The sequence below is a fragment of the Mytilus californianus genome, unplaced genomic scaffold (assembly GCF_021869535.1).
Source record: "Mytilus californianus isolate M0D057914Y unplaced genomic scaffold, xbMytCali1.0.p SCAF_11, whole genome shotgun sequence".
In the NCBI taxonomy this organism is placed as follows: domain Eukaryota; kingdom Metazoa; phylum Mollusca; class Bivalvia; order Mytilida; family Mytilidae; genus Mytilus; species Mytilus californianus.
In genome coordinates this window covers 69,141,337-69,150,807 of record NW_026262593.1, presented here as the reverse complement: position 1 = coordinate 69,150,807, position 9,471 = coordinate 69,141,337, and the positions used below count along the sequence as shown (strand labels likewise).

The 9,471-nt window shown below is 32.0% G+C and overlaps 1 protein-coding gene across 7 annotated transcripts in view; it reads left to right on the top strand.

Moving 5' to 3' along the window:
- The first annotated feature begins 6,416 nt into the window (after positions 1–6,416).
- LOC127720580 (microtubule-associated protein futsch-like) overlaps positions 6,417–9,471 on the top strand; it is a 338,813-nt gene continuing 335,758 nt past the window's right edge. For all 7 annotated transcript variants that reach the window (XM_052227200.1, XM_052227201.1, XM_052227196.1 and 4 more), the window contains exon 1: positions 6,417–6,559. The gene's annotated coding sequence lies outside the window, so the exon portion shown is untranslated. The remainder of the gene's footprint in view (positions 6,560–9,471) is intronic.

The following is a 9,471-nucleotide window of genomic DNA, read 5'->3' as shown; positions in this document are numbered from 1 at the left end:
GATGTGAAATACCCGAACGTATAAGATGTCTGCATGTTGAGTTATATTTACGAATGATGTCCTTCTACCGATGATAAAATTTAGTAAATGTTTTGACTAGTTTATGATATCGAATTTTAATCAAATTGGCCATTACCGAAGTACTGGCTACTGGGTTGATGATACCCTTTGGTATTGATAGTCCACAGCAGTATCGACCCAGTGATATAAAATTAAAATAACACTTTATAAATTGTATATGCGTCCGAAGCGCATTTTTGGGTTTACATACTTTTATCAGGAGCGCTGAAAGCCGAATATTTGAAAGCTAAGGTTATGATCCGTTGTGATTCTTTATATTATTTATCATATGTCCGACCGAAACAAACATGAATTATCGATTCGCGGGAGTCCCGATCGATTTCGAGCCGCGTTCCCATTCCTTTTAAATATACAATTCCTTGGTATCTATTAATGAAATCATGGAAGTATTATATTGTCAATATAATACTTCCATGATGAAATCAAGGAATTGTATATCGAAGGTCCATTTCCTGTTATATTTATCGGTCATCTAAATTCACATGGTCATCTTCCTTGAGGCGATATAAAAGGGGATAAAAACAAGGACAAGTAGAAACTACTCTTCCGTGTAAAAAGGAACCCCTTAGGTATCATTTTAATTCCTTTCGACCTATGTTTGCAATAAACTTTGAATAAAAAGTCATATTAAAATAGACCTCGTTCGTCAAATTTGCGAGAGTTTCGTCCGGATTACAAAACATTTTTTTTCTTTTTTTTCTAAAGGCTCGACAACCATGAAAGGCAAACATAATTAGTTGATATCATTATGAAGCTGAAACCTTATTCTAGAACTTGGACTCTTTTCTATGTTTCTGGTATAATTTCTGAATATTCTACGATTTTCCAAAATATACCTGCAAATTGGAATAACCAATACCGGTGTTTATTATAACACCTCTTTACTGTAAGTTCTTTTTATCTAGAATATTACATATAAATATACGTGATAACACAAATGCGTATTCCAATCCAGAGTAGCAATTGCGTATGCTTTCCATTTATCATTTCTTGTGCAAAAAAAAAAACACGTGCATGCATAAATATTGATTTCACTCGGCAACAGTTTTTTGGTGACCAGTCAGCTGTCTAGGGTTCACGTATTGCTTTTCTCTTTTTTAAAGAAAGCAACTTGTTTCTCCATTTGTTCGTTCAACTCTTTTCTTTTCCTACATTGAAATAAAAATATTTCAAAATTCAATATGCTTTATCAATCATTAGCACAATGTGAACGTGCGTAATATGACACAGAATACCTTGCTACCAATATAATATTCAGAAGATAGGTATATATGTTACAGTGAATTTGTATAATCAGGGATTATGTAGAATCCCTGATTTTTCAGGGATTATGTAGAATCACCAAAATATCCCTGAAAATGACCAGTGATTTTACATAATCACTGAACATTTATATAATTATTCTACAAATTCCCTAGTATGATTTCAGGGATTATCAATAATTCAAAGATCCTGTGTTTGATAAAAAATTAAATAAAGATAACTTGTCGTTTGTGTTTTCTTATTCCTTGAAAGTTTAAAGTGAACAGTAAGTACTTTAGTATTTAAATTGTTTAAAGCCTCCTACCATCTCTTATACTTTATACAGATTACACTCTTTACATCCTTATACATTAACATAAGATTGGGGCTGGTGGGCATGGATCTAAAAAAATAACAAAACTTAAATATCTGACGATGATATGCAATCTATTTAATTTCAAGTTCATCATGGTTTACCAAGATCATTTATATGACAAAAAATGTTCAAACTGTAAATCCACAGTGCATTTTATTTGTAGTAAAACAAATGGCGAGGAAGGTTATGAAACCTCTGTGTGTATTTTGTGTTCAAATGAACAAGAAATTCAAACTGAGAGAACTGACGCAACTAAATGTATAGAAAAATTCGTAAGGGTTCCGCGGAACCCAGTGTCTCGCCTACTTTTGCTGTTGTCTATATTTTCAGTGTGATAGGAAAATGCACATGATAGATTAATTTAACAGTTACTGAAATGGTTTATGTATCTAAAAAATGTTTTAAAAACTTTTAACTGCAGACTGAATGTAATGTTAGCTGGAAAAAAAACTAAGTCCATTTATAAGTAATGTACGGATAAACAGGAAATAATTTGTTTTTAAATTTCTTTCTAGATACTAGCTTTTGATCATAAACAAGTTTCTGTCCAAGTTTGGTACAAATCCAGGATAGTTTAAGAAAGTTATTATTTTTTTTTAAACTTTAACCACAGAGTGAATGTAATGTTTGTTTTTTAAAATATTGTGCTTAATATTTTAATATTATATGCTTAATAATTTAGTATATTGTTCCTAACATTTTGATATGTTGTGCATAACATTTTAATGTATTCGAGGTTATCATTTTAACATATTGTGCTTTACATTTTACAATCTATATGTTTATAATGATGTTTTAATATGATTTTAAAGAATGAATTATTTAACTTTTATCCATTTTCTATATAAATGAAACTAATTCTTCATTTCAGTTATTCTGTATAATCCCTGACATTTCTTCTAGTGATTATACATAATCCCTGAAAATTTTAGTGATTATATATAATCCCTAAACTAACCAGTGATTCTACATAATCCCTGAACATTTTAGGGATTCTACATATTCACTGATTATACAAATTCACTGTAACATATATATAACAAATAATTATGTAACCATTACAATATTATACTTGCATACAAATACATGTTAATGAAATATTTCAATACTATAAAAGTATATTGACGTGACAAGAAATCGTTGTTTGACGTTATTAAAATTGTTGATTAATTGTGTATCGTTTTTGGTAACTCCAGTCCATCATATTGAAGGAATTGTATATTTAAACAATTCATGATCATATAGATAAAGTAGCAGTGTTGTACAGTCCAGCAAACCGAGTCCAATTTCAGATGACAAAGGGCTTATACCGGGAAGTTGTGGTTTATCAATACAGGAGACAATACACGAACGTTCACATATTTTATTTTTCCATTAAACATATATATATATAAATATAATCGGTAGACAAAACATATTTACAGAACAGTAATCATGGTAACATACATTAGCCCCCCGCTACTCGTAGATCTAGCGCGAGTCGGACCGGTGCGTTACATGGTTCTCTCTTTCTTTCAACCCCTTATTCTTTGCAAATTTAACCTTCAGTTGTTAAAGCATATGACCATAGAAACGTGTTGACCATTGAAAACAGAAAAAGGGTCAAATAAACAAGTTGTTTCCAAATAATGAAATATCGAAGCAGATTAAATTAAGTCTTAATTGACATAATTCACTAAACATACAGTTTGTATGTTGACAAGTAAATTAATTAAATTAATAACCATTGTTGTCAAAAAGTATTCTCACGACAAAATCTTAATCTTAATCCTTATAAAATTATTTGAAAAAATTTTCAAAATCAGATTTCCCGAACAAAATGCACTTCTTGCCGCAAGTTAATAAAAATATTGAAACTAATTACTCGTGAGGAATAATTACTTTTGATAACAAACATGACATTAAAAGTAGCAAACGATTTCAAGCATTTTTACATCAAACAACAACTGTTGGAAAAGAAATCGAGTTTGTCCTAAATCGACGAGTTGCATATTTTCTGTTTTATATATACCCTTTTTATTTCTATGTGGGTGTGTCCAATGCCAAATTAAATGTTAATGATCACAGAAGTTTTTATTTAGAGTGTTTCCACAGCCATCAATATACATAAACGTAATCGGTATTGATAAAAAACTGAAACTAGCCGTTCTGTTCAATCGTTTTAAAGAAGTAATGTACTTGAATGCAAAAATCCATTGGATGTTGGATGTGTACGGATTGATAATTTAGTCTTAGATGCATGAATTTTTTTATTAGTTGTTAGTGGCTTTGAACTAGCTGTCAGTAACTGCGAGTACTCTCAGATCTGTACTTAGTGTCTTTTTGTTGTTTGGATGTACAAGTACCCGGCCACGTCCACTTGTATTTGTAGTATTTGTATGTTTATCCATCTGATGAGTTAAGCCTCTTTCAACTGATTTTTATAGTTCGTTCTTATGTTGTACTGTTACACCACTGTCCCAGGTTATGGGGAGGGTTGGGATCCCGCTAACATGTTTAACCCCGCCACATTCTGTATGTATGTGCCTGTCCAAAGTCAGGAGCCTTTAATTCAGTGGTTGTCGTTTGTTTATGTGTTACATATTTGTTTTTCGTTCATTTTTTGTACATATATTAGGCCGTTAGTTTCCTCGTTTGAATTGTTTTATATAATTGTCATTTCGGGGCCTTTTATAGCTGACTGTGCGGTATGGGCTTGCTCATTGTTGAAGGCCGTACGGTGACCTATAGTTGTTAATTTCTGTGTCATTTGGTCTCTTATGGAGAGTTGTCTCATTGGCAATCATACCACATCTTCTTATTTATATAAATAAGAAAATCAGTATATAATGACGGATTATGTGCTTATGCAATGTTTAGGGTATTGAAAACACGTCTATTTATGCAAAAATGCATTTTGATATCTCCAGAATGCGGTTGTAAAACTGGAAGTCGTGTAAATAGACACACCTTTGAATAGTCTTACCAAAGTAATGATTTGAAACAAAGGTCTGTATATATTATCTGTCCAAACCTTCTTGTTTCCCTTTAAATCCTCACATTCTTTTATTTTGTATCATTTCTCTTTAATTGACTGTCAAAATTCTTTCTCACATACTATAAACGATATAACTTATCTTTAAGTTTTTGTTATAAATCTTTTCACATTGACAATAAAAAGGTTTCTAGGAAACTAGAATAAATGAATCATTACATCACGTACAGTGGCAAATATTACACTTTAAAGTATATTCGAAAGAAAAGTGTCTGATGACAGGATAAGCATGGTAATCGTTAAATATAGTGAAAGTATGTTTTTATTAAATAAAATTTGATATGGATATAAAACCTCTCATAGAAGTAGAAGAATAATGCGAATTAAGTGAATACACTATTATTTGTCCATTTTTTCGTTTACGTAAAAATCATCATTATGGGGAATAACTTCTATAAGGAGTCGGTTGACAATTTCGACCATGGGACTTATTTGTAGATCTTATTGTGCTGTATATTTTTGCTTTTTAACTGTCTCATTCTATTATAGTTTGTGCAAAAACTGCAAAAAAATATCATCTTTCAAGGGCAATAACCCCTCTCAGGGTTCACCTGATGACTCAAAATTTCGACCAGGTTAACTTATCATTATATCTTATTTTGCTGAATATTATTGCTATATATTCTTGTTTTCTATTTTTGTTTCTAAAAAAAATGAAAAAAGGTAATTCAGGGGCAATAATTCCTAAAAGGAGTCAGTTGACCATGTTGTCTGCAAAAAAGCAAAAATTATGTAAAACTATAGTCTTTCAAGAACAATAACTCAGCCTATAAGGGTTTAATAGACAATTCGTACATGTTGACTTATTTGTATTTTGTTCAGTAGCCATTTTTACTATCGAAAGATTCAATCTATCAGCAATAGTTTCATTAAGAATGCAAAACTGAGAGTAAAAATCACCATGCAAAGCCAGTAACTCCTATAATGGGTTATTTGACGATTTCTGCCAAGTTGACTTATTTGTAGATCTTATTGTTCTAGTCATTTTTACTGTTTGGAATTTCTCTCTATCTGTTAACAAATAACTGTGAAATTTGCAACTTGAAAAATTGACACTGATTTAGGGGACAATGACTCCAAAATGGGTTGCAGTCAGATTTTTCTGAAAATCCCTTCAGAGATAGACCTTGACATCCTTGTAAATTCTACCCCTTGTCACATTTGGTCTAATTGCTTTAGTTCTTGAAATAAAAACCAACTACTGAAATCTTTGAAATTTTCCAAAAAATGACAAGTTCGGCAGGACAACAAACGATGATAAAACAAGTTCCACAGAAGATAAACCTTGAGTGACATGCTGATCATTTTCACACTACGTAAGAAAGGAAGAAGGAGAAGATCTTTAAGAGCGTATTAAAAGTTTACGACTACGGACGGACAGACGGACGCCAAGTTTTTTTCTTGACATGATCATAAATCGTAAGAAAAAATCGTAAGAAAACTGAATAAGATAGACGGTCCGATCCCTATCACCCACATCCATCATCTTTCATCCGCCACTAAGGGATATACTTCTTCGGTGATACCTGGTTAGTATAAAGTGCCAGGTGATACATATAATTTTCGGGATTGTCAGCACAAATAAATTTACCCTAAGGAGCCTCGCAAGCTACAATACACATTGAAATGTCTCCGTCTTTCGAGTGTTTTACTTGTATCTCACATTTGACGACAGTGCAAACGTCTAGTTGACCCATGTCGCACCCTGTCAAAATTAGATCGTGAGTCAATAAGACATCTTTCTTCCGGATATATTTAAGAGATAAATGCTCAAAATTGTTCACAGTAAGAAGATAAAAATGAGCATCAATAATATTTCCAATAAGGTGAGAACACACTAATCAACATAGTTTTCCACATGATTGCCACACACGGAAACAATGCCATTGTAAAATTTGAAAATGCAGAAATTTCATTTTTGTTATGGTTTCAAATAGGTCAACACTTTAAATAACGTTAGGAGATTAACGTCACAGTGACATAATCCGATTGATCTGTAGTATTAATCTTCAATGAAGGTTCAATAATCGTATTTGATGTCGAGTCTCGTACTCTGCAGGGTTGCATGAAATAGCATAGCCTCAAAAAATTATGTACATGTAACTTTTTGTAAGCACATGAAAATAAAGAAAACTTAATTTTTTTAAATTTTACATGTACTAATTAGTAACAAACAATTTCTACACAGAGGCGGATTTGGGGGACCCTTTTATGAATCTGAACACATTTCATAAGTATCACTTCTAACGGGTCTCACTAATTAGCGACAAGAAGACTATTTAGCGACAAGAAAACTTAAAATAATTCTTCTATTAAACTAGCTTATTCCAAATAAATATATTAAAAAAATATGCATTGACATTATTTTTACAACTTATAACTTAAGCAAAAAAAAAATAAAATGATGTAAAATATTTACGCTTTGATTACATTTTCCTCTTGTTTGATTTCAATGATTTCAGTTCATTCAAGGATTTGTATAGTAAAACCTACTATACAAATCCTTGGTTCATTGTTTCTCACAAATTATGTCTTATTTTTTTCTGGACAATGATGCACAAATAATGCATTTTGCATGCAGTCAGTTTATTATATACATGTATGAGACAAAGAGAGTGTTTAAAAAATTTTAAGACAATATATACAATTGTTCTGAAACACAAGTGAAAAGTAATATCATGACAGGGAAAATGTAATATTTGCTGTAATACATATATGTGATGCAGCTTGCTTTGCTACTATAGATATTGACTTTTTTTAAAAATTTATATTTATTGATAGAATGTTAAATTTCTTGTCGCTAAATTTGTTTTCTTGCCGCTTCTTGTTGCTAAATTATTGTTCTTGTCGCTTCTTGCCACTTCTTGTCGCTTATTAGTGAGACCACTCCTAACTTGTCATGCAGTAGGTCTCCTTATTCAAAATTCTTAATCCTCACCAACTCATACCTGCCAATTTTGAAAAATCCCCATGGGGTTAAAGTTGGCAACAACATTTTTAAGGTGGACAATTTTTCTGGCCGTCTTGTGTGAGCTTTTTTTTAATCTGGTACTCTAGAAATAAGAGTTGTATCTATTTTTATGCCCCCGCTGTCATCTGAGGTGGCATAGGCTATTTCTCGAATCATGTCTTTCACCTGAAAAGATCTTCAATTACGCACGCCCTAATGATGTCATTTACCAGATAGAAGGCACACCTGTATCCCTGCACTATAAATTATATAAAGTCTGAAGCATTTTCAGGATCACCATTCTGCAGGGTAGTCTAGAAATAATCTATGCTCCTTAAGTATATAATTTCAATTCCTAAATAACTAAAGGGAGGGTGACCTTCTAATTAGATTTTGATTTCCCGAATATTTTGTGCAGTATAGCATCAAACTTTTATCACCCATTCGCTCAACCTATTAAAAGTGGCAATGCCTACATTTTTGTCACGTGGTGTCAGATGGAAGTCACATGACAGATTCAACTAACTACCGTATCCAGGAACTGGCGTATTAAGTGTTACCCTATCAGTCCTAACGTCCCAAAATTGGTTTCCGTTCTCAAACTTTAGTGTGCCTCAACCAAATATTATGAAACTTATACACAATGCTTATTACCACAAAACACAGATCAATTCGAATTTGGGTGGCGTCACTTTTAACGTTCTGGAGTTGTGTCCCTTTATATATGGAAAGATAAATTTGTTTCTGTTCTTTAACTTTAGTTGGCCTCAACCAAATGTTATGAAACTTATACACGATTTTTATTACCACAAAACTGAGATCAAATTCTAATTTGGGTGGCGTCTCTTCTACCATTCTGGAGTTATGCCCCTTTATAACATATCCAAGCAGGGGCATCATCTGTGTCCTATGGACACATTCTCCATTTATTTTCTTATGGTATACTGATGATGAGCTACATTTGTACATTGTAATAAGCCTTTTTTGTCGAGCCTGTGACTTTTGTCGCAAAAGCGAGACATAGCAATCCTACATTCGTCGTCGGTGGCGTCCACAAATATTCACTCTATGGTTAAAGTTTTTGAAATTTTAATAACTTTCTTAAACTATCCTGGATTTCTACCAAACTTGAACAGAAGCTTGTTTATGATCATAAGATAGTATCCAGAAGTAAATTTTGTTTAAAATAAAATCCTGTTTATCCGTATTTTACTCATTAATTTATGGACTTAGTTTTTCTGCCAGTTACATGTACCATTACATTCACTCTGTTAAAGTTTTCAAAATTTTAATAACTTTCTTTAACCATCCTGGATTTGTACCAAACTTGGACAGAAGCTTGTTTATGGTCAAAAGCTAGTATCTAGAAGGAAATTTTGTAAAAAAAAATTTCCTTTTTTTCCGAATATTACTTATAAACATATCATGATAAATGGACTTAGTTTTTCTTCTAGTTAACATTACATACAGTCTGCAGTTAAAGTTTTTAAAACATTTATTAGATTCATAAACCATTCTGGATTCTTACCAAACTTGAACAGAAGCTTCTTACATTCAAAAGATAGTATCTAGAGGAAAATTTTTAATAATTATTTCCCCATTTTTGTTGAGCCTGTGACTAACAGCAAAAGTAGGCAAGACACTGGGTTTCCGCTAACCCTTACAAATTTTTCTTCTTTTTATATGCATGATTCTTGTACTATTGTGTAGAAGAGATAGTACATGTTATGTACATGAAGCTAGAATACCAGCAAAATCTTTTTTTGTGTAGGAATAAGTTTCAGTTGA